Genomic DNA, 18,904 nt, shown 5'->3' on the forward strand with positions numbered 1-18,904 from the left:
ATGCGAAACCATATTTCCCACAATGGGTGTGACCAAAGTTTAGCCTCCTTCCTTTTTTGACCGTAGCAAAGGGTCCACTTACCTGATGGGGGAATATACAGGCACCACTGCAGGGAAACACCTGTACTTGCTCCGGCAGTACATATAATAAATTGGATACGATACAGAGAAGATTAGCATGGCCCCTGCGAAAGGATGACATGCAAATTCGTGAAGCGTTTCCATATTTTGGTCCAAAAATGACTTTGGCACAAGGCTACTTCATCCTTTTCTAGGAATCTTCCGCTTATCTGTGTTCCAGGAGGCTTTACTCTGAGCCTCTTTATGAATTCACACGGTACAAACTGGAAGGATTTGTAGCCATTTTCAATGTATCGGTGATCGTTAGAGAGAGGCCAGTGATGCGAAACCATATTTCCCAAAATGGGTGTGACCAAAGTTTAGCCTCCTTCCTTTTTTGACCTTAGCAAAGGGTCCACTCACCTGATGGGGGAATATACAGGCACCACTGCAGGGCAACACCTTTACTTGCTCTGGCAGTACATATAATAAATTGGATACGATACAGAGAAGATTAGCATGGCCCCTGCGAAAGGATGACACGCAAATTCGTGAAGCGTTTCCATATTTTGGTCCAAAAATGACTTTGTCACAAGGCTACTTTCATCCTTTTCTAGGAATCTTCTGCTTATCTGTGTTCCAGGAGGCTTTACTCTGAGCCTCTTTATGAATTCACACGGTACAAACTGGAAGGATTTGTAGCCATTTTTAATGTATCAGTGATCGTTAGAGCGAGGCCAGTAATGCGAAACCATATTTCCCACAATGGGTGTGACCAAAGTTTAGCCTCCTTCCTTTTTTGACCGTAGCAAAGGGTCCACTCACCTGATGGGGGAATATACAGGCACCACTGCAGGGAAAAACCTGTACTTGCTTCAGCAGTACATATAATAAATTGGATACGATACAGAGAAGATTAGCATGGCCCCTGCGAAAGGATGACACGAAAATTCGTGAAGCGTTTCCATATTTTGGTCCAAAAATGACTTTGGCACAAGGCTACTTCATCCTTTTCTAGGAATCTTCCGCTTATCTGTGTTCCAGGAGGCTTTACTCTGAGCCTCTTTATGTATTCACACGGTACAAACTGGACGGATTTGTAGCCATTTTCAATGTATCGGTGATCGTTAGAGAGAGGCCAGTGATGCGAAACCATATTTCCCACAATGGGTGTGACCAAAGTTTAGCCTCCTTCCTTTTTTGACCGTAGCAAAGGGTCCACTCACCTTATGGGGGCATATATACAGGCACCACTGCAGGGAAAAACCTGTACTTTCTTCGGCAGTACATATAATAAATTGGATACGATACAGAGAAGATTAGCATGGCCCCTGCGAAAGGATGACACGCAAATTCGTGAAGCGTTTCCATATTTTGGTCCAAAAATGACTTTGGCACAAGGCTACTTCATCCATTTCTAGGAATCTTCCGCTTATCTGTTTCCAGGAGGCTTTACTCTGAGCCTCTTTATGAATTCACACGGTACAAACTGGAAGGATTTGTAGCCATTTTCAATGTATCGGTGATCGTTAGAGAGAGGCCAGTGATGCGAAACCATATGTCCCACAATGGGTGTGACCAAAGTTTAGCCTCCTTCCTTTTTTGACCGTAGCAAAGGGTCCACTCACCTGATGGGGGAATATACAGGCACCACTGCAGGGAAACACCTGTACTTGCTCCGGCAGTACATATAATAAATTGGATACGATACAGAGAAGATTAGCATGGCCCCTGCGAAAGGATGACACGCAAATTCGTGAAGCGTTTCCATATTTTGGTCCAAAAATGACTTTGTCACAAGGCTACTTTCATCCTTTTCTAGGAATCTTCTGCTTATCTGTGTTCCAGGAGGCTTTACTCTGAGCCTCTTTATGTATTCACACGGTACAAACTGGACGGATTTGTAGCCATTTTCAATGTATCGGTGATCGTTAGAGAGAGGCCAGTGATGCGAAACCATATTTCCCACAATGGGTGTGACCAAAGTTTAGCCTCCTTCCTTTTTTGACCGTAGCAAAGGGTCCACTCACCTTATGGGGGAATATATACAGGCACCACTGCAGGGAAAAACCTGTACTTTCTTCGGCAGTACATATAATAAATTGGATACGATACAGAGAAGATTAGCATGGCCCCTGCGAAAGGATGACACGCAAATTCGTGAAGCGTTTCCATATTTTGGTCCAAAAATGACTTTGGCACAAGGCTACTTCATCCTTTTCTAGGAATCTTCCGCTTATCTGTTTCCAGGAGGCTTTACTCTGAGCCTCTTTATGAATTCACACGGTACAAACTGGAAGGATTTGTAGCCATTTTCAATGTATCGGTGATCGTTAGAGAGAGGCCAGTGATGCGAAACCATATGTCCCACAATGGGTGTGACCAAAGTTTAGCCTCCTTCCTTTTTTGACCGTAGCAAAGGGTCCACTCACCTGATGGGGGAATATACAGGCACCACTGCAGGGAAACACCTGTACTTGCTCCGGCAGTACATATAATAAATTGGATACGATACAGAGAAGATTAGCATGGCCCCTGCGAAAGGATGACACGCAAATTCGTGAAGCGTTTCCATATTTTGGTCCAAAAATGACTTTGTCACAAGGCTACTTTCATCCTTTTCTAGGAATCTTCTGCTTATCTGTGTTCCAGGAGGCTTTACTCTGAGCCTCTTTATGAATTCACAGGTACAAACTGGCAGGATTTGTAGCCATTTTTAATGTATCAGTGATCGTTAGAGCGAGGCCAGTAATGCGAAACCATATTTCCCACAATGGGTGTGACCAAAGTTTAGCCTCCTTCCTTTTTTGACCGTAGCAAAGGGTCCACTCACCTGATGGGGGAATATACAGGCACCACTGCAGGGAAAAACCTGTACTTGCTTCAGCAGTACATATAATAAATTGGATACGATACAGAGAAGATTAGCATGGCCCCTGCGAAAGGATGACACGCAAATTCGTGAAGCGTTTCCATATTTTGGTCCAAAAATGACTTTGGCACAAGGCTACTTCATCCTTTTCTAGGAATCTTCCGCTTATCTGTGTTCCAGGAGGCTTTACTCTGAGCCTCTTTATGAATTCACACGGTACAAACTGGACGGATTTGTAGCCATTTTCAATGTATCGGTGATCGTTAGAGAGAGGCCAGTGATGCGAAACCATATTTCCCACAATGGGTGTGACCAAGGTTTAGCCTCCTTCCTTTTTTGACCGTAGCAAAGGGTCCACTCACCTGATGGGGGAATATACAGGCACCACTGCAGGGAAACACCTGTACTTGCTCCGGCAGTACATATAATAAATTGGATACGATACAGAGAAGATTAGCATGGCCCCTGCGAAAGGATGACACGCAAATTCGTGAAGCGTTTCCATATTTTGGTCCAAAAATGACTTTGGCACAAGGCTACTTTCATCCTTTTCTAGGAATCTTCTGCTTATCTGTGTTCCAGGAGGCTTTACTCTGAGCCTCTTTATGAATTCACAGGTACAAACTGGAAGGATTTGTAGCCATTTTTAATGTATCAGTGATCATTAGAGCGAGGCCAGTAATGCGAAACCATATTTCCCACAATGGGTGTGACCAAAGTTTAGCCTCCTTCCTTTTTTGACCGTAGCAAAGGGTCCACTCACCTGATGGGGGAATATACAGGCACCACTGCAGGGAAAAACCTGTACTTGCTTCAGCAGTACATATAATAAATTGGATACGATACAGAGAAGATTAGCATGGCCCCTGCGAAAGGATGACACGAAAATTCGTGAAGCGTTTCCATATTTTGGTCCAAAAATGACTTTGGCACAAGGCTACTTCATCCTTTTCTAGGAATCTTCCGCTTATCTGTGTTCCAGGAGGCTTTACTCTGAGCCTCTTTATGAATTCACACGGTACAAACTGAACGGATTTGTAGCCATTTTCAATGTATCGGTGATCGTTAGAGAGAGGCCAGTGATGCGAAACCATATTTCCCACAATGGGTGTGACCAAAGTTTAGCCTCCTTCCTTTTTTGACCGTAGCAAAGGGTCCACTCACCTGATGGGGGAATATACAGGCACCACTGCAGGGAAACACCTGTACTTGCTCCGGCAGTACATATAATAAGTTGGATACGATACAGAGAAGATTAGCATGGCCCCTGCGAAAGGATGACACGCAAATTCGTGAAGCGTTTCCATATTTTGGTCCAAAAATGACTTTGGCACAAGGCTACTTTCATCCTTTTCTAGGAATCTTCCGCTTATCTGTGTTCCAGGAGGCTTTACTCTGAGCCTCTTTATGAATTCCCACGGTACAAACTGGAAGGATTTGTAGCCATTTTCAATGTATCGGTGATCGTTAGAGAGAGGCCAGTGATGCGAAACCATATTTCCCACAATGGGTGTGACCAAAGTTTAGCCTCCTTCCTTTTTTGACCGTAGCAAAGGGTCCACTCACCTGATGGGGGAATATATACAGGCACCACTCCAGGGAAAAACCTGTACTTGCTTCGGCAGTACATATAATAAATTGGATATGATACAGAGAAGATTAGCATGGCCCCTGCGAAAGGATGACACGCAAATTCGTGAAGCGTTTCCATATTTTGGTCCAAAAATGACTTTGGCACAAGGCTACTTCATCCTTTTCTAGGAATCTTCCGCTTATCTGTGTTCCAGGAGGCTTTACTCTGAGCCTCTTTATGAATTCACACGGTACAAACTGGACGGATTTGTAGCCATTTTCAATGTATCGGTGATCGTTAGAGAGAGGCCAGTGATGCGAAACCATATTTCCCACAATGGGTGTGACCAAAGTTTAGCCTCTTTCCTTTTTTGACCGTAGCAAAGGGTCCACTCACCTGATGGGGGAATATACAGGCACCACTGCAGGGGAAAACCTGTACTTGCTTCGGCAGTACATATAATAAATTGGATAAGACACAGAGAAGATTAGCATGGCCCCTGCGAAAGGATGGCACGCAAATTCGTGAAGCGTTTCCATATTTTGGTCAAAAAATGACTTTGGCACAAGGCTACTTCATCCTTTTCTAGGAATCTTCCACTTATCTGTGTTCCAGGAGGCTTTACTCTGAGCCTCTTTATGAATTCACACGGTACAAACTGGACAGATTTGTAGCCATTTTCAATGTATCGGTGATCGTTAGAGAGAGGCCAGTGATGCGAAACCATATTTCCCACAATGGGTGTGACCAAAGTTTAGCCTCCTTCCTTTTTTGACCGTAGCAAAGGGTCCACTCACCTGATGGGGGAATATATACAGGCACCACTCCAGGGGAAAACCTGTACTTGCTTCGGCAGTACATATAATAAATTGGATACGATACAGAGAAGATTAGCATGGCCCCTGCGAAAGGATGACACGAAAATTCGTGAAGCGTTTCCATATTTTGGTCCAAAAATGACTTTGGCACAAGGCTACTTTCCTCCTTTTCAAGGAATCTTCCACTTATCTGTGTTCCAGGAGGCTTTACTCTGAGCCTCTTTATGAATTCACAAGGTACAAACTGGACAGATTTGTAGCCATTTTCAATGTATCAGTGATCGTTAGAGAGAGGCCAGTGATGCGAAACCATATTTCCCACAATGGGTGTGACCAAAGTTTAGCCTCCTTCCTTTTTTGACCGTAGCAAAGGGTCCACTCACCTGATGGGGGAATATATACAGGCACCACTCCAGGGAAAAACCTGTACTTGCTTCGGCAGTACATATAATAAATTGGATACGATACAGAGAAGATTAGCATGGCCCCTGTGAAAGGATGACACGCAAATTCGTGAAGCGTTTCCATATTTTGGTCCAAAAATGACTGGCACAAGGCTACTTCATCCTTTTCTAGGAACCTTCCGCTTATCTATGTTCCAGGAGGCTTTACTCTGAGCCTCTTTATGAATTCACACGGTACAAACTGGACGGATTTGTAGCCATTTTCAATGTATCGGTGATCGTTAGAGAGAGGCCAGTGATGCGAAACCATATTTCCCACAATGGGTGTGACCAAAGTTTAGCCTCCTTCCTTTTTTGACCGTAGCAAAGGGTCCACTCACCTGATGGGGGAATATACAGGCACCACTGCAGGGAAACACCTGTACTTGCTCCGGCAGTACATATAATAAATTGGATACGATACAGAGAAGATTAGCATGGCCCCTGCGAAAAGATGACACGCAAATTCGTGAAGCATTTCCATATTTTGGTCCAAAAATGACTTTGGCACAAGGCTACTTTCATCCTTTTCTAGGAATCTTCCGCTTATCTGTGTTCCAGGAGGCTTTATTCTGAGCCTCTTTATGAATTCACAGGTACAAACTGGAAGGATTTGTAGCCATTTTTAATGTATCAGTGATCGTTAGAGTGAGGCCAGTAATGCGAAACCATATTTCCCACAATGGGTGTGACCAAAGTTTAGCCTCCTTCCTTTTTTGACCGTAGCAAAGGGTCCACTCACCTGATGGGGGAATATATACAGGCACCACTGCAGGGAAAAACCTGTACTTGCTTCGGCAGTACATATAATAAATTGGATACGATACAGAGAAGATTAGCATGGCCCCTGCGAAAGGATGACACGCAAATTCGTGAAGCGTTTCCATATTTTGGTCCAAAAATGACTTTGGCACAAGGCTACTTCATTCTTTTCTAGGAATCTTCCGCTTATCTGTGTTCCAGGAGGCTTTACTCTGAGCCTCTTTATGAATTCACACGGTACAAACTGGAAGGATTTGTAGCCATTTTCAATGTATCGGTGATCGTTAGAGAGAGGCCAGTGATGCGAAACCATATTTCCCACAATGGGTGTGACCAAAGTTTAGCCTCCTTCCTTTTTTGACCGTAGCAAAGGGTCCACTCACCTGATGGGGGAATATACAGGCACCACTGCAGGGCAACACCTGTACTTGCTCCGGCAGTACATATAATAAATTGGATACGATACAGAGAAGATCAGCATGGCCCCTGCGAAAGGATGACACGCAAATTCGTGAAGCGTTTCCATATTTTGGTCCAAAAATGACTTTGTCACAAGGCTACTTTCATCCTTTTCTAGGAATCTTCTGCTTATCTGTGTTCCAGGAGGCTTTACTCTGAGCCTCTTTATGAATTCACAGGTACAAACTGGAAGGATTTGTAGCCATTTTTAATGTATCAGTGATCGTTAGAGCGAGGCCAGGAATGCGAAACCATATTTCCCACAATGGATGTGACCAAAGTTTAGCCTCCTTCCTTTTTTGACCGTAGCAAAGGGTCCACTCACCTGATGGGGGAATATATACAGGCACCACTGCAGGGAAAAACCTGTACTTGCTTCGGCAGTACATATAATAAATTGGATACGATACAGAGAAGATTAGCATGGCCCCTGCGAAAGGATGACACGCAAATTCGTGAAGCGTTTCCATATTTTGGTCCAAAAATGACTTTGGCACAAGGCTACTTCATCCTTTTCTAGGAATCTTCTGCTTATCTGTGTTCCAGGAGGCTTTACTCTGAGCCTCTTTATGAATTCACAGGTACAAACTGGAAGGATTTGTAGCCATTTTTAATGTATCAGTGATCGTTAGAGCGAGGCCAGTAATGCGAAACCATATTTCCCACAATGGGTGTGACCAAAGTTTAGCCTCCTTCCTTTTTTGACCGTAGCAAAGGGTCCACTCACCTGATGGGGGAATATACAGGCACCACTGCAGGGAAACACCTGTACTTGCTCCGGCAGTACATATAATAAATTGGATACGATACAGAGAAGATTAGCATGGCTCCTGCGAAAGGATGACACGCAAATTCGTGAAGCGTTTCCATATTTTGGTCCAAAAATGACTTTGGCACAAGGCTACTTTCATCCTTTTCTAGGAATCTTCTGCTTATCTGTGTTCCAGGAGGCTTTACTCTGAGCCTCTTTATGAATTCACAGGTACAAACTGGAAGGATATGTAGCCATTTTTAATGTATCAGTGATCGTTAGAGCGAGGCCAGTAATGCGAAACCATATTTCCCACAATGGGTGTGACCAAAGTTTAGCCTCCTTCCTTTTTTGACCGTAGCAAAGGGTCCACTCACCTGATGGGGGAATATACAGGCACCACTGCAGGGAAAAACCTGTACTTGCTTCAGCAGTACATATAATAAATTGGATGCGATACAGAGAAGATTAGCATGGCCCCTGCGAAAGGATGACACGAAAATTCGTGAAGCGTTTCCATATTTTGGTCCAAAAATGACTTTGGCACAAGGCTACTTCATCCTTTTCTAGGAATCTTCCGCTTATCTGTGTTCCAGGAGGCTTTACTCTGAGCCTCTTTATGAATTCACACGGTACAAACTGGACGGATTTGTAGCCATTTTCAATGTATCGGTGATCGTTAGAGAGAGGCCAGTGATGCGAAACCATATTTCCCACAATGGGTGTGACCAAAGTTTAGCCTCCTTCCTTTTTTGACCGTAGCAAAGGGTCCACTCACCTGATGGGGGAATAAACAGGCACCACTGCAGGGAAAATCCTGTACTTGCTTCAGCAGTACATATAATAAATTGGATACGATACAGAGAAGATTAGCATGGCCCCTGCGAAAGGATGACACGAAAATTCGTGAAGCGTTTCCATATTTTGGTCCGAAAATGACTTTGGCACAAGGCTACTTCATCCTTTTCTAGGAATCTTCCGCTTATCTGTGTTCCAGGAGGCTTTACTCTGAGCCTCTTTATGAATTCACACGGTACAAACTGGACAGATTTGTAGCCATTTTCAATGTATCGGTGATCGTTAGAGAGAGGCCAGTGATGCGAAACCATATTTCCCACAATGGGTGTGACCAAAGTTTAGCCTCCTTCCTTTTTTGACCGTAGCAAAGGGTCCACTCACCTGATGGGGGATTATATACAGGCACCACTGCAGGGAAAAACCTGTACTTGCTTCGGCAGTACATATAATAAATTGGATACGATACAGAGAAGATTAGCATGGCCCCTGCGAAAGGATGACACGCAAATTCGTGAAGCGTTTCCATATTTTGGTCCAGAAATGACTTTGGCACAAGGCTACTTCATCCTTTTCTAGGAATCTTCCGCTTATCTGTGTTCCAGGAGGCTTTACTCTGAGCCTCTTTATGAATTCACACGGTACAACCTGGACGGATTTGTAGCCATTTTCAATGCATCGGTGATCGTTAGAGAGAGGCCAGTGATGTGAAACCATATTTCCCACAATGGGTGTGACCAAAGTTTAGCCTCCTTCCTTTTTTGACCGTAGCAAAGGGTCCACTCACCTGATGGGGGAATATACAGGCACCACTGCAGGGCAACACCTGTATTTGCTCCGGCAGTACATATAATAAATTGGATACGATACAGAGAAGATTAGCATGGCCCCTGCGAAAGGATGACACGCAAATTCGTGAAGCGTTTCCATATTTTGGTCCAAAAATGACTTTGTCACAAGGCTACTTTCATCCTTTTCTAGGAATCTTCTGCTTATCTGTGTTCCAGGAGGCTTTACTCTGAGCCTCTGTATGAATTCACACGGTACAAACTGGACGGATTTGTAGCCATTTTCAATGTATCGGTGATCGTTAGAGAGAGGCCAGTGATGCGAAACCATATTTCCCACAATGGGTGTGACCAAAGTTTAGCCTCCTTCCTTTTTTGACCGTAGCAAAGGGTCCACTCACCTGATGGGGGAATATACAGGCACCACTGCAGGGCAACACCTGTACTTGCTCCGGCAGTACATATAATAAATTGGATACGATACAGAGAAGATTAGCATGGCCCCTGCGAAAGGATGACACGCAAATTCGTGAAGAGTTTCCATATTTTGGTCCAAAAATGACTTTGTCACAAGGCTACTTTCATCCTTTTCTAGGAATCTTCTGCTTATCTGTGTTCCAGGAGGCTTTACTCTGAGCCTCTATATGAATTCACAGGTACAAACTGGAAGGATTTGTAGCCATTTTTAATGTATCAGTGATCGTTAGAGAGAGGCCAGTAATGCGAAACCATATTTCCCACAATGGGTGTGACCAAAGTTTAGCCTCCTTCCTTTTTTGACCGTAGCAAAGGGTCCACTCACCTGATGGGGGAATATGCAGGCACCACTGCAGGGAAAAACCTGTACTTGCTTCAGCAGTACATATAATAAATTGGATACGATACAGAGAAGATTAGCATGGCCCCTGCGAAAGGATGACACGAAAATTCGTGAAGCGTTTCCATATTTTGGTCCAAAAATGACTTTGGCACAAGGCTACTTCATCCTTTTCTAGGAATCTTCCGCTTATCTGTGTTCCAGGAGGCTTTACTCTGAGCCTCTTTATGAATTCACAAGGTACAAACTGGACGGATTTGTAGCCATTTTCAATGTATCGGTGATCGTTAGAGAGAGGCCAGTGATGCGAAACCATATTTTCCACAATGGGTGTGACCAAAGTTTAGCCTCCTTCCTTTTTTGACCGTAGCAAAGGGTCCACTCACCTGATGGGGGAATATACAGGCACCACTGCAGGGCAACACCTGTACTTGCTCCGGCAGTACATATAATAAATTAGATACGATACAGAGAAGATTAGCATGGCCCCTGCGAAAGGATGACACGCAAATTCGTGAAGCGTTTCCATATTTTGGTCCAAAAATGACTTTGTCACAAGGCTACTTTCATCCTTTTCTAGGAATCTTCTTCTTATCTGTGTTCAAGGAGGCTTTACTCTGAGCCTCTTTATGAATTCACAGGTACAAACTGGAAGGATTTGTAACCATTTTTAATGTATCAGTGATCGTTAGAGCGAGGCCAGTAATGCGAAACCATATTTCCCACAATGGGTGTGACAAAAGTTTAGCCTCCTTCCTTTTTTGACCGTAGCAAAGTGTCCACTCACCTGATGGGGGAATATACAGGCACCACTGCAGGGAAACACCTGTACTTGCTCCGGCAGTACATATAATAAATTGGATACGATACAGAGAAGATTAGCATGGCCCCTGCGAAAGGATGACACGCAAATTCGTGAAGCGTTTCCATATTTTGGTCCAAAAATGACTTTGTCACAAGGCTACTTTCATCCTTTTCTAGGAATCTTCTGCTTATCTGTGTTCCAGGAGGCTTTACTCTGAGCCTCTTTATGAATTCACAGGTACAAACTGGCAGGATTTGTAGCCATTTTTAATGTATCAGTGATCGTTAGAGCGAGGCCAGTAATGCGAAACCATATTTCCCACAATGGGTGTGACCAAAGTTTAGCCTCCTTCCTTTTTTGACCGTAGCAAAGGGTCCACTCACCTGATGGGGGAATATACAGGCACCACTGCAGGGAAAAACCTGTACTTGCTTCAGCAGTACATATAATAAATTGGATACGATACAGAGAAGATTAGCATGGCCCCTGCGAAAGGATGACACGCAAATTCGTGAAGCGTTTCCATATTTTGGTCCAAAAATGACTTTGGCACAAGGCTACTTCATCCTTTTCTAGGAATCTTCCGCTTATCTGTGTTCCAGGAGGCTTTACTCTGAGCCTCTTTATGAATTCACACGGTACAAACTGGACGGATTTGTAGCCATTTTCAATGTATCGGTGATCGTTAGAGAGAGGCCAGTGATGCGAAACCATATTTCCCACAATGGGTGTGACCAAGGTTTAGCCTCCTTCCTTTTTTGACCGTAGCAAAGGGTCCACTCACCTGATGGGGGAATATACAGGCACCACTGCAGGGAAACACCTGTACTTGCTCCGGCAGTACATATAATAAATTGGATACGATACAGAGAAGATTAGCATGGCCCCTGCGAAAGGATGACACGCAAATTCGTGAAGCGTTTCCATATTTTGGTCCAAAAATGACTTTGTCACAAGGCTACTTTCATCCTTTTCTAGGAATCTTCTGCTTATCTGTGTTCCAGGAGGCTTTACTCTGAGCCTCTTTATGAATTCACAGGTACAAACTGGCAGGATTTGTAGCCATTTTTAATGTATCAGTGATCGTTAGAGCGAGGCCAGTAATGCGAAACCATATTTCCCACAATGGGTGTGACCAAAGTTTAGCCTCCTTCCTTTTTTGACCGTAGCAAAGGGTCCACTCACCTGATGGGGGAATATACAGGCACCACTGCAGGGAAAAACCTGTACTTGCTTCAGCAGTACATATAATAAATTGGATACGATACAGAGAAGATTAGCATGGCCCCTGCGAAAGGATGACACGCAAATTCGTGAAGCGTTTCCATATTTTGGTCCAAAAATGACTTTGGCACAAGGCTACTTCATCCTTTTCTAGGAATCTTCCGCTTATCTGTGTTCCAGGAGGCTTTACTCTGAGCCTCTTTATGAATTCACACGGTACAAACTGGACGGATTTGTAGCCATTTTCAATGTATCGGTGATCGTTAGAGAGAGGCCAGTGATGCGAAACCATATTTCCCACAATGGGTGTGACCAAGGTTTAGCCTCCTTCCTTTTTTGACCGTAGCAAAGGGTCCACTCACCTGATGGGGGAATATACAGGCACCACTGCAGGGAAACACCTGTACTTGCTCCGGCAGTACATATAATAAATTGGATACGATACAGAGAAGATTAGCATGGCCCCTGCGAAAGGATGACACGCAAATTCGTGAAGCGTTTCCATATTTTGGTCCAAAAATGACTTTGGCACAAGGCTACTTTCATCCTTTTCTAGGAATCTTCTGCTTATCTGTGTTCCAGGAGGCTTTACTCTGAGCCTCTTTATGAATTCACAGGTACAAACTGGAAGGATTTGTAGCCATTTTTAATGTATCAGTGATCATTAGAGCGAGGCCAGTAATGCGAAACCATATTTCCCACAATGGGTGTGACCAAAGTTTAGCCTCCTTCCTTTTTTGACTGTAGCAAAGGGTCCACTCACCTGATGGGGGAATATACAGGCACCACTGCAGGGAAAAACCTGTACTTGCTTCAGCAGTACATATAATAAATTGGATACGATACAGAGAAGATTAGCATGGCCCCTGCGAAAGGATGACACGAAAATTCGTGAAGCGTTTCCATATTTTGGTCCAAAAATGACTTTGGCACAAGGCTACTTCATCCTTTTCTAGGAATCTTCCGCTTATCTGTGTTCCAGGAGGCTTTACTCTGAGCCTCTTTATGAATTCACACGGTACAAACTGAACGGATTTGTAGCCATTTTCAATGTATCGGTGATCGTTAGAGAGAGGCCAGTGATGCGAAACCATATTTCCCACAATGGGTGTGACCAAAGTTTAGCCTCCTTCCTTTTTTGACCGTAGCAAAGGGTCCACTCACCTGATGGGGGAATATACAGGCACCACTGCAGGGAAACACCTGTACTTGCTCCGGCAGTACATATAATAAGTTGGATATGATACAGAGAAGATTAGCATGGCCCCTGCGAAAGGATGACACGCAAATTCGTGAAGCGTTTCCATATTTTGGTCCAAAAATGACTTTGGCACAAGGCTACTTCATCCTTTTCTAGGAATCTTCCGCTTATCTGTGTTCCAGGAGGCTTTACTCTGAGCCTCTTTATGAATTCACACGGTACAAACTGGACGGATTTGTAGCCATTTTCAATGTATCGGTGATCGTTAGAGAGAGGCCAGTGATGCGAAACCATATTTCCCACAATGGGTGTGACCAAAGTTTAGCCTCTTTCCTTTTTTGACCGTAGCAAAGGGTCCACTCACCTGATGGGGGAATATACAGGCACCACTGCAGGGGAAAACCTGTACTTGCTTCGGCAGTACATATAATAAATTGGATACGATACAGAGAAGATTAGCATGGCCCCTGCGAAAGGATGGCACGCAAATTCGTGAAGCGTTTCCATATTTTGGTCAAAAAATGACTTTGGCACAAGGCTACTTCATCCTTTTCTAGGAATCTTCCACTTATCTGTGTTCCAGGAGGCTTTACTCTGAGCCTCTTTATGAATTCACACGGTACAAACTGGACAGATTTGTAGCCATTTTCAATGTATCGGTGATCGTTAGAGAGAGGCCAGTGATGCGAAACCATATTTCCCACAATGGGTGTGACCAAAGTTTAGCCTCCTTCCTTTTTTGACCGTAGCAAAGGGTCCACTCACCTGATGGGGGAATATATACAGGCACCACTCCAGGGGAAAACCTGTACTTGCTTCGGCAGTACATATAATAAATTGGATACGATACAGAGAAGATTAGCATGGCCCCTGCGAAAGGATGACACGAAAATTCGTGAAGCGTTTCCATATTTTGGTCCAAAAATGACTTTGGCACAAAGCTACTTCATCCTTTTCTAGGAATCTTCCGCTTATCTGTGTTCCAGGAGGCTTTACTCTGAGCCTCTTTATGAATTCACACGGTACACACTGGACGGATTTGTAGCCATTTTCAATATATCGGTGATCGTTAGAGAGAGGCCAGTGATGCGAAACCATATTTCCCACAATGGGTGTGACCAAAGTTTAGCCTCCTTCCTTTTTTGACCGTAGCAAAGGGTCCACTCACCTGATGGGGGAATATACAGGCACCACTGCAGGGAAACACCTTTACTTGCACAGCCAGTACATATAATGAATTGGATACGATACAGAGAAGATTAGCATGGCCCCTGCGAAAGGATGACACGCAAATTCGTGAAGCGTTTCCATATTTTGGTCCAAAAATGACTTTGGCACAAGGCTACTTTCCTCCTTTTCAAGGAATCTTCCACTTATCTGTGTTCCAGGAGGCTTTACTCTGAGCCTCTTTATGAATTCACAAGGTACAAACTGGACAGATTTGTAGCCATTTTCAATGTATCAGTGATCGTTAGAGAGAGGCCAGTGATGCGAAACCATATTTCCCACAATGGGTGTGACCAAAGTTTAGCCTCCTTCCTTTTTTGACCGTAGCAAAGGGTCCACTCACCTGATGGGGGAATATATACAGGCACCACTCCAGGGAAAAACCTGTACTTGCTTCGGCAGTACATATAATAAATTGGATACGATACAGAGAAGATTAGCATGGCCCCTGTGAAAGGATGACACGCAAATTCGTGAAGCGTTTCCATATTTTGGTCCAAAAATGACTTTGGCACAAGGCTACTTCATCCTTTTCTAGGAACCTTCCGCTTATCTATGTTCCAGGAGGCTTTACTCTGAGCCTCTTTATGAATTCACACGGTACAAACTGGACGGATTTGTAGCCATTTTCAATGTATCGGTGATCGTTAGAGAGAGGCCAGTGATCTCATCTCCTTCTCATCTTCATCCGCTTATCCGGGGTCGGGTCGCGGGGGGAGCAGCTCAAGCAGGGGGCCCCAGACTTCCCTTTCCCGGGCCACATTGACCAGCTCTGACGGGGGGATCCCGAGGCGTTCCCAGGCCAGTGTTGAGATATAATCTCTCCACCTAGTCCTGGGTCTTCCCCGAGGTCTCCTCCCCACTGGACGTGCCTGAAACACCTCCCAAGGGAGGCGCCCAGTGGGCATCCTTACCAGATGCCCGAACCACCTCAGCTGACTCCTTTCTAAGTAAAGGAGCAGCGGCTCTAATCCGAGTCCCTCACGGATGACTGAGCTTCTCACCCTATCTCTAAGGGAGACGCCAGCCACCCTTCTGAGAAAACTCATCTCGGCCGCTTGTACCCGCGATCTCGTCCTTTCGGTCATCACCCAGCCCTCATGACCATAGGTGAGGATAGGAACGAAGATCGACCGGTAGATCGAGAGCTTTGCCTTGCGGCTCAGCTCTCTTTTCGTTACAACGGTGCGGTAAAGCGAACGCAATACCGCCCCCGCTGCTCCGATTCTCCGGCCAATCTCACGCTCCATAGTACCCTCACTCGCGAACAAGACCCCGAGGTACTTGAACTCCTTCACTTGGGCTAAGGACTCATTTCCTACCCGGAGTAAGCAATCCATCGGTTTCCTGCTAAGAGTCATGGCCTCAGATTTAGTGGTGCTGATCCTCATCCCAGCCGCTTCACACTCGGCCGCCAGCCGATCCAGTGAGTGCTGAAGGTCACAAGCCGATGATCCAATGAGGACCACATCATCCGCAAAAAGCAGTGACGAGATCCTCAGACCACCGAACTGCAACCCCTCCCCACCACGACTACGCCTCGATATCCTGTCCATGTATATCACAAACAGGATTGGTGACAAGGCGCAGCCCTGGCGGAGACCAGCACCCACTGAGAACGAAACTGACTGGCTGCCGAGGACCCGAACACAGCTCTCGCTTTGGGAGTACAGGGATTGGATGGCCCTGAGGAGAGACCCCCTTACCCCATACTCCCGCAGCACCTCCCACAGTTTCTCCCGGGGGACCCGGTCATACGCCTTCTCCAGATCCACAAAACACAAGTGGACCGGATGGGCATACTCCCAGGCCCCCTCCAGGATCCTTGCGAGAGTGAAGAGCTGGTCCGTAGTTCCACGTCCGGGGCGAAAACCGCATTGTTCCTCTTCAATCTGAGGTTCGACGATCGGCCGAACCCTCCTTTCCAGCACCTTGGAGTAGACTTTACCAGGGAGGCTGAGAAGTGTGATACCCCGATAATTGGTACACACTCTCTGGTCCCCCTTTTTGAACAGGGGAACCACCACCCCGGTTTGCCACTCCTTTGGCACTGTACCCGACTCCCACGCGATGTTGAATAGGCGTGTCAACCATGACAGCCCCTCAACACCCAGAGCCTTTAGCATTTCTGGCTGGATCTCATCAATCCCTGGGGCTTTGCCACTGCGGAGATGTTTGACTACCTCAGTGACCTCCACCAGGGAAATTGACGACGAAACACCATCAACCTCGAGCTCTGCCTCCAACATAGAGGGCGTGTTATTCGGATTCAGGAGTTCCTCAAAGTGTTCCTTCCAACGTCCGACGACCTCCTCAGTTGAGGTCAACAGAGTCCCATCCTTACTGTACACAGCTTGGATGGTTCCCCGTTTCCCCCTCCTGAGGTGCCGGATGGTCTTCCAGAAACACTTTGGTGCCGACCGAAAGTCCTTCTCCATGACCTCTCCGAACTTCTCCCACACCCGCTGCTTAGCCTCCGACACGGCAGCAGCTGCAGCCCTTCGGGCCTGTCGGTACCCTGCAACCGAGTCAGGAGTCCTCCAGGATATCATATCCCGGAAGGCCTCCTTCTTCAATCGGACGGCTTCCCTGACCACCAGTGTCCACCACGGTGTCCGAGGGTTACCGCCCCTTGAGGAACCTAAGACCCTGAGGCCACAGCTAGCCGCCGCAGCTTCAGCAATGGAGGCTTTGAACACCGCCCACTCCGGCTCAATGTCCCCAACCTCCACAGGAATGCCAGAAAAACTCCGCCGGAGGTGTGAGTTGAAGATACCTAGGACGGGGGCCTCCTCCAGACGTTCCCAGTTCACCCGCACTACTCGTTTGGGCTTACCAGGTCTATCCGGAAATTTCCCCCATTCCCTGATCCAACTCACAACCAGATGGTGGTCGGTTGACAGTTCCGCCCCTCTCTTTACCCGAGTGTCCAAAACATGCGGCCTCAGATCAGATGACACGATCACAAAATCGATCATTGATCTTCGGCCTAGGGTACTCTGGTACCAGGTACACTTATGAGCACCCTTATGTTCGAACATGGTGTTTGTTATGGATAATCCATGACTAGCACAGAAGTCCAATAACAAACGACCGCTCGGGTTCAGATCAGGGAGGCCGTTCCTCCCCACCACGCCTCTCCAGGTATCTCCATCGTTGCCCACGTGGGCGTTGAAGTCACCCAGCAGAACTACGGAGTCCCCTACTGGAGCCCCATGCAGGACTCCATTCAGGGTCTCCAAGAAGGCCGAGTACTCTGAGCTGCTGTTTGGTGCATACGCACAAACAACAGTCAGAGTTTTCCCCCCTACAACCCTTAGGCGCAGGGAGGCGACCCTCTCGTCTACCGGGGTAAACTCCAACACCGCGGCGCTCAGCCGGGGATTTATGAGTATCCCCACACCCGCCCGGCGCCTCACGCCCTTGGCAACTCCGGAGAAGAATAGAGTCCAACCCTTATCCAGGAGTACGGTACCAGAGCCGAGACTGTGCGTGGAGGTAAGCCCCACCAGATCTAACTGGTAGCGCTCCACCTCCCTCACAAGCTCCGGCTCCTTTCCCCACAGCGAGGTGACGTTCCACGTCCCCAGAGCCAGCTTCTGCCGCCCGGGTCTGGTCCGTCGAGACCCCTGACCTTCGCTGCCACCCATGTGGCTGCGCACCCGACCCCAACGGGTCTTCCCACAGGTGGTGGGCCCATGAGATGAAGAGAGGGGGGGTGCCACGTAGTTTGTTCGGGCTGTGCCCGACCGGGCTCCGTGGCAAACCCGGCCACCAGGCGCTCGCCATCGAGCCCTCCGTCTGGGCCTAGCTCCAGACGGGGGCCCCGGGCTTCCTCCGGGCTGGGTCCCATCTCCTCTTGTAACGATATTCATTGAGGGTTTTTGAACCATTCTTAGTCTGGCCCCTCACCTGAGACCACTCTGCCATGAGAGACCCTACCAGGAGCACAAGGCTCCAGACAACACAGCCCTCAGGTTCACAGGGACACGCAAACCTCTCCACCACGATAAGGTGATGGTTCCAGGAGAGTGATGCGAAACCATATTTCCCACAATGGGTGTGACCAAAGTTTAGCCTCCTTCCTTTTTTGACCGTAGCAAAGGGTCCACTCACCTGATGGGGGAATATACAGGCACCACTGCAGGGAAACACCTGTACTTGCTCCGGCAGTACATATAATAAATTGGATACGATACAGAGAAGATTAGCATGGCCCCTGCGAAAGGATGACACGCAAATTCGTGAAGCATTTCCATATTTTGGTCCAAAAATGACTTTGGCACAAGGCTACTTTCATCCTTTTCTA

The 18,904-nt window shown here is 46.5% G+C and overlaps 39 non-coding genes across 39 annotated transcripts; all 39 read left to right on the forward strand.

Moving 5' to 3' along the window:
- Positions 1-123: 123 nt before the first annotated feature.
- LOC133012824 (U6 spliceosomal RNA) lies at positions 124-230 on the forward strand. The gene has a single exon (XR_009681258.1). It is a non-coding gene; the product is annotated as a U6 spliceosomal RNA (small nuclear RNA).
- Positions 231-524: 294 nt separating this feature from the next.
- On the forward strand, positions 525-631 carry LOC133012372 (U6 spliceosomal RNA). The gene has a single exon (XR_009680834.1). It is a non-coding gene; the product is annotated as a U6 spliceosomal RNA (small nuclear RNA).
- Positions 632-926: 295 nt separating this feature from the next.
- Positions 927-1,033, forward strand: LOC133012624 (U6 spliceosomal RNA). Its single transcript, XR_009681070.1, has one exon. It is a non-coding gene; the product is annotated as a U6 spliceosomal RNA (small nuclear RNA).
- A 296-nt stretch (positions 1,034-1,329) lies between these two features.
- On the forward strand, positions 1,330-1,436 carry LOC133012526 (U6 spliceosomal RNA). The gene has a single exon (XR_009680979.1). It is a non-coding gene; the product is annotated as a U6 spliceosomal RNA (small nuclear RNA).
- Positions 1,437-1,729: 293 nt separating this feature from the next.
- On the forward strand, positions 1,730-1,836 carry LOC133012694 (U6 spliceosomal RNA). The gene has a single exon (XR_009681136.1). It is a non-coding gene; the product is annotated as a U6 spliceosomal RNA (small nuclear RNA).
- A 297-nt stretch (positions 1,837-2,133) lies between these two features.
- On the forward strand, positions 2,134-2,240 carry LOC133012537 (U6 spliceosomal RNA). The gene has a single exon (XR_009680990.1). It is a non-coding gene; the product is annotated as a U6 spliceosomal RNA (small nuclear RNA).
- A 293-nt stretch (positions 2,241-2,533) lies between these two features.
- On the forward strand, positions 2,534-2,640 carry LOC133012695 (U6 spliceosomal RNA). The gene has a single exon (XR_009681137.1). It is a non-coding gene; the product is annotated as a U6 spliceosomal RNA (small nuclear RNA).
- A 294-nt stretch (positions 2,641-2,934) lies between these two features.
- On the forward strand, positions 2,935-3,041 carry LOC133012554 (U6 spliceosomal RNA). The gene has a single exon (XR_009681005.1). It is a non-coding gene; the product is annotated as a U6 spliceosomal RNA (small nuclear RNA).
- Positions 3,042-3,335: 294 nt separating this feature from the next.
- On the forward strand, positions 3,336-3,442 carry LOC133012696 (U6 spliceosomal RNA). The gene has a single exon (XR_009681138.1). It is a non-coding gene; the product is annotated as a U6 spliceosomal RNA (small nuclear RNA).
- Positions 3,443-3,736: 294 nt separating this feature from the next.
- On the forward strand, positions 3,737-3,843 carry LOC133012625 (U6 spliceosomal RNA). The gene has a single exon (XR_009681071.1). It is a non-coding gene; the product is annotated as a U6 spliceosomal RNA (small nuclear RNA).
- A 294-nt stretch (positions 3,844-4,137) lies between these two features.
- LOC133012928 (U6 spliceosomal RNA) lies at positions 4,138-4,244 on the forward strand. The gene has a single exon (XR_009681357.1). It is a non-coding gene; the product is annotated as a U6 spliceosomal RNA (small nuclear RNA).
- A 297-nt stretch (positions 4,245-4,541) lies between these two features.
- LOC133012660 (U6 spliceosomal RNA) lies at positions 4,542-4,648 on the forward strand. Its single transcript, XR_009681104.1, has one exon. It is a non-coding gene; the product is annotated as a U6 spliceosomal RNA (small nuclear RNA).
- Positions 4,649-4,942: 294 nt separating this feature from the next.
- LOC133012366 (U6 spliceosomal RNA) lies at positions 4,943-5,049 on the forward strand. Its single transcript, XR_009680829.1, has one exon. It is a non-coding gene; the product is annotated as a U6 spliceosomal RNA (small nuclear RNA).
- A 296-nt stretch (positions 5,050-5,345) lies between these two features.
- Positions 5,346-5,452, forward strand: LOC133012541 (U6 spliceosomal RNA). Its single transcript, XR_009680993.1, has one exon. It is a non-coding gene; the product is annotated as a U6 spliceosomal RNA (small nuclear RNA).
- A 297-nt stretch (positions 5,453-5,749) lies between these two features.
- LOC133012805 (U6 spliceosomal RNA) lies at positions 5,750-5,856 on the forward strand. The gene has a single exon (XR_009681241.1). It is a non-coding gene; the product is annotated as a U6 spliceosomal RNA (small nuclear RNA).
- A 292-nt stretch (positions 5,857-6,148) lies between these two features.
- LOC133012953 (U6 spliceosomal RNA) lies at positions 6,149-6,255 on the forward strand. The gene has a single exon (XR_009681380.1). It is a non-coding gene; the product is annotated as a U6 spliceosomal RNA (small nuclear RNA).
- Positions 6,256-6,551: 296 nt separating this feature from the next.
- Positions 6,552-6,658, forward strand: LOC133012890 (U6 spliceosomal RNA). The gene has a single exon (XR_009681321.1). It is a non-coding gene; the product is annotated as a U6 spliceosomal RNA (small nuclear RNA).
- A 294-nt stretch (positions 6,659-6,952) lies between these two features.
- LOC133012892 (U6 spliceosomal RNA) lies at positions 6,953-7,059 on the forward strand. Its single transcript, XR_009681323.1, has one exon. It is a non-coding gene; the product is annotated as a U6 spliceosomal RNA (small nuclear RNA).
- Positions 7,060-7,355: 296 nt separating this feature from the next.
- LOC133012902 (U6 spliceosomal RNA) lies at positions 7,356-7,462 on the forward strand. The gene has a single exon (XR_009681332.1). It is a non-coding gene; the product is annotated as a U6 spliceosomal RNA (small nuclear RNA).
- Positions 7,463-7,755: 293 nt separating this feature from the next.
- On the forward strand, positions 7,756-7,862 carry LOC133012940 (U6 spliceosomal RNA). The gene has a single exon (XR_009681368.1). It is a non-coding gene; the product is annotated as a U6 spliceosomal RNA (small nuclear RNA).
- A 294-nt stretch (positions 7,863-8,156) lies between these two features.
- LOC133012955 (U6 spliceosomal RNA) lies at positions 8,157-8,263 on the forward strand. Its single transcript, XR_009681382.1, has one exon. It is a non-coding gene; the product is annotated as a U6 spliceosomal RNA (small nuclear RNA).
- A 294-nt stretch (positions 8,264-8,557) lies between these two features.
- Positions 8,558-8,664, forward strand: LOC133012626 (U6 spliceosomal RNA). Its single transcript, XR_009681072.1, has one exon. It is a non-coding gene; the product is annotated as a U6 spliceosomal RNA (small nuclear RNA).
- A 296-nt stretch (positions 8,665-8,960) lies between these two features.
- LOC133012914 (U6 spliceosomal RNA) lies at positions 8,961-9,067 on the forward strand. The gene has a single exon (XR_009681343.1). It is a non-coding gene; the product is annotated as a U6 spliceosomal RNA (small nuclear RNA).
- Positions 9,068-9,361: 294 nt separating this feature from the next.
- On the forward strand, positions 9,362-9,468 carry LOC133012886 (U6 spliceosomal RNA). Its single transcript, XR_009681317.1, has one exon. It is a non-coding gene; the product is annotated as a U6 spliceosomal RNA (small nuclear RNA).
- A 295-nt stretch (positions 9,469-9,763) lies between these two features.
- On the forward strand, positions 9,764-9,870 carry LOC133012658 (U6 spliceosomal RNA). Its single transcript, XR_009681102.1, has one exon. It is a non-coding gene; the product is annotated as a U6 spliceosomal RNA (small nuclear RNA).
- A 294-nt stretch (positions 9,871-10,164) lies between these two features.
- LOC133012627 (U6 spliceosomal RNA) lies at positions 10,165-10,271 on the forward strand. Its single transcript, XR_009681073.1, has one exon. It is a non-coding gene; the product is annotated as a U6 spliceosomal RNA (small nuclear RNA).
- Positions 10,272-10,565: 294 nt separating this feature from the next.
- LOC133012588 (U6 spliceosomal RNA) lies at positions 10,566-10,672 on the forward strand. Its single transcript, XR_009681037.1, has one exon. It is a non-coding gene; the product is annotated as a U6 spliceosomal RNA (small nuclear RNA).
- Positions 10,673-10,966: 294 nt separating this feature from the next.
- On the forward strand, positions 10,967-11,073 carry LOC133012697 (U6 spliceosomal RNA). The gene has a single exon (XR_009681139.1). It is a non-coding gene; the product is annotated as a U6 spliceosomal RNA (small nuclear RNA).
- Positions 11,074-11,367: 294 nt separating this feature from the next.
- On the forward strand, positions 11,368-11,474 carry LOC133012555 (U6 spliceosomal RNA). Its single transcript, XR_009681006.1, has one exon. It is a non-coding gene; the product is annotated as a U6 spliceosomal RNA (small nuclear RNA).
- A 294-nt stretch (positions 11,475-11,768) lies between these two features.
- Positions 11,769-11,875, forward strand: LOC133012698 (U6 spliceosomal RNA). Its single transcript, XR_009681140.1, has one exon. It is a non-coding gene; the product is annotated as a U6 spliceosomal RNA (small nuclear RNA).
- A 294-nt stretch (positions 11,876-12,169) lies between these two features.
- On the forward strand, positions 12,170-12,276 carry LOC133012556 (U6 spliceosomal RNA). The gene has a single exon (XR_009681007.1). It is a non-coding gene; the product is annotated as a U6 spliceosomal RNA (small nuclear RNA).
- Positions 12,277-12,570: 294 nt separating this feature from the next.
- LOC133012699 (U6 spliceosomal RNA) lies at positions 12,571-12,677 on the forward strand. Its single transcript, XR_009681141.1, has one exon. It is a non-coding gene; the product is annotated as a U6 spliceosomal RNA (small nuclear RNA).
- A 294-nt stretch (positions 12,678-12,971) lies between these two features.
- Positions 12,972-13,078, forward strand: LOC133012628 (U6 spliceosomal RNA). Its single transcript, XR_009681074.1, has one exon. It is a non-coding gene; the product is annotated as a U6 spliceosomal RNA (small nuclear RNA).
- A 294-nt stretch (positions 13,079-13,372) lies between these two features.
- LOC133012985 (U6 spliceosomal RNA) lies at positions 13,373-13,479 on the forward strand. The gene has a single exon (XR_009681409.1). It is a non-coding gene; the product is annotated as a U6 spliceosomal RNA (small nuclear RNA).
- A 294-nt stretch (positions 13,480-13,773) lies between these two features.
- Positions 13,774-13,880, forward strand: LOC133012815 (U6 spliceosomal RNA). The gene has a single exon (XR_009681250.1). It is a non-coding gene; the product is annotated as a U6 spliceosomal RNA (small nuclear RNA).
- Positions 13,881-14,176: 296 nt separating this feature from the next.
- On the forward strand, positions 14,177-14,283 carry LOC133012542 (U6 spliceosomal RNA). Its single transcript, XR_009680994.1, has one exon. It is a non-coding gene; the product is annotated as a U6 spliceosomal RNA (small nuclear RNA).
- Positions 14,284-14,577: 294 nt separating this feature from the next.
- Positions 14,578-14,684, forward strand: LOC133012451 (U6 spliceosomal RNA). Its single transcript, XR_009680909.1, has one exon. It is a non-coding gene; the product is annotated as a U6 spliceosomal RNA (small nuclear RNA).
- A 297-nt stretch (positions 14,685-14,981) lies between these two features.
- LOC133012806 (U6 spliceosomal RNA) lies at positions 14,982-15,088 on the forward strand. Its single transcript, XR_009681242.1, has one exon. It is a non-coding gene; the product is annotated as a U6 spliceosomal RNA (small nuclear RNA).
- Positions 15,089-18,752: 3,664 nt separating this feature from the next.
- Positions 18,753-18,859, forward strand: LOC133012776 (U6 spliceosomal RNA). The gene has a single exon (XR_009681213.1). It is a non-coding gene; the product is annotated as a U6 spliceosomal RNA (small nuclear RNA).
- Positions 18,860-18,904: the final 45 nt, after the last annotated feature.

The sequence above is a fragment of the Limanda limanda genome, chromosome 10 (assembly GCF_963576545.1).
Source record: "Limanda limanda chromosome 10, fLimLim1.1, whole genome shotgun sequence".
In the NCBI taxonomy this organism is placed as follows: Eukaryota; Metazoa; Chordata; class Actinopteri; order Pleuronectiformes; family Pleuronectidae; genus Limanda; species Limanda limanda.